The sequence below is a fragment of the Pygoscelis adeliae genome, unplaced genomic scaffold, assembly GCF_000699105.1.
Source record: "Pygoscelis adeliae isolate BGI_AS28 unplaced genomic scaffold, ASM69910v1 Scaffold83, whole genome shotgun sequence".
Classification (NCBI taxonomy): Eukaryota; Metazoa; Chordata; class Aves; order Sphenisciformes; family Spheniscidae; genus Pygoscelis; species Pygoscelis adeliae.
The window spans coordinates 1,083,663-1,085,403 of record NW_008824467.1 but is presented as its reverse complement, the minus strand read 5'-3'; positions in this window follow the sequence as shown (position 1 = coordinate 1,085,403).

Sequence of the window (1,741 nt, the reverse complement as noted above, 5' to 3'; positions counted from 1 at the left end):
TATTTTGTATATTTTTTTATCATTATTATTCTTTCCCCCCCTTCCTCTTCTGTCCTATTAAACTGTCTTTATCTCAACCCCCGAATTTTACTCTTTTTTTTTTCCCGATTCTCTCCCCCATCCCACTGAGGGGGAAGGGGGGGAGTGAGTGAACGGCTGTGTGGTGTTTAGCTGCCTGCAGGGTTAAACCATAACACCTTGGCATGGATTAGTAGACAAGAGACAGAATCAAACCAGCAGTTTGTGGAACTTCTGTTTTTCAAGTAGTTTGGTATACATGATCTTTACTTAAGTCAATTTTTTCCAACTGTGTATAGTCAAAGAAAAATCACAAAGAAATCATCATTTTATGAGAATATGTAAAGCCACTATACATGACCAAATTTGCTTTGATTTGCTCTGGTCATTATCTGTTGAAAATTAGTGGGCCTTTGGGTAGAATGGCAGGAGAGTATGTTGTAGGTCTGCTTCAAGAAGTGAGTTAGGTTACCAGAAAGTTATAAGGTATTGGGAATCTATACTGAATTTAGGAGTTTATTAATGCCAGTTAATGAAATCTACAGTTTTATAAATTGTTTTAAGGCTATTGCAGGGATTTTCTGTTTGTACACACATTACTGGAAGAGAGAGAATTCAGGTACTTGGAGGAGCTGACTGCTCTGTTATTAGTCAAACATTCCCCATGAAGAAAATTACCTTAGGGTTTTCGGGTTTTTTTCCCCAGACATCACACTGTTTGCCCACTGCCCTTATCAGAGTTGGGGCACTGAGACATAGCACGACAGTCACTGAATATTTTCCCAGGAAAAAGTAAGGAAGATGTGTGTAGCTTTACAATTAAATATTAATTCCAACGTCATTTAAAGACAATACCTTTCTAGACTATCTGAGGAAAGATCATTTTTACATATTCAGAAGCAGCCATCAGCAGAAACAGGTGGGTGGTTTCTTGTTACTAGTCCTCTTTAATCCTGCTCCTTTTTTCCTCTTCTTTTTTGAAAGGTAGTGCAGATTTAAGTGAAAACTAACCATCAGCTTTTCCTTCTCACTCCTACTGTAAAATGTTCTTTTTGTAGCAATATACAAAAATAAATACCAATGAATAACAAAACAACTGCACAACTATGAGCAAAAGGTCTCTCTTGCCTTGTCACTGAAAGAAGAAAACTTGATTGCTGGCCATGCACGCATCCTACATGTAATTTTATGTTCAGTTTTACACCATAGCAGTAAAAAAGCATTTTTCCCACTTACAAATAAGTCATACTTCAAGACTCTTCTTTATTCAGACACCTCTGGTTCTTCCTCTAACTCCTCCTGAATTTTGCTAGATCCTGATTCTTTTCCAGTTTAAGCCTAAAAAATTCAGTTATGCAAAACAGCATCTCTGTGAGCAAAATTCACATTACGATAGGTGCAGCAAGGGGCAGCAAGGACTGTTGTTGCAATTCTTTTGCCAAACTTAAGGAAGCACCATGGCCTATGCCAGCAAGTGGAAACCTTCCTCCAAATCACTTCCATCCATATAAATCTGAAATAACTTCAGGCAAGAGTCACAGTAGTTCATCTCAAAGCAAAGTAATAAGAATGTTGATGCTATTGCAGCCTGATGTATTGATTGTGTATTACCAGCAGAAGATATCCTTTCACATATTTTCTTCAAATATCAACCTTCAGAGTAAAACCATGACCTTTCATCTGCAACTGTTGTTAATTAAGCTCAAGGAAAACCTATTTTATT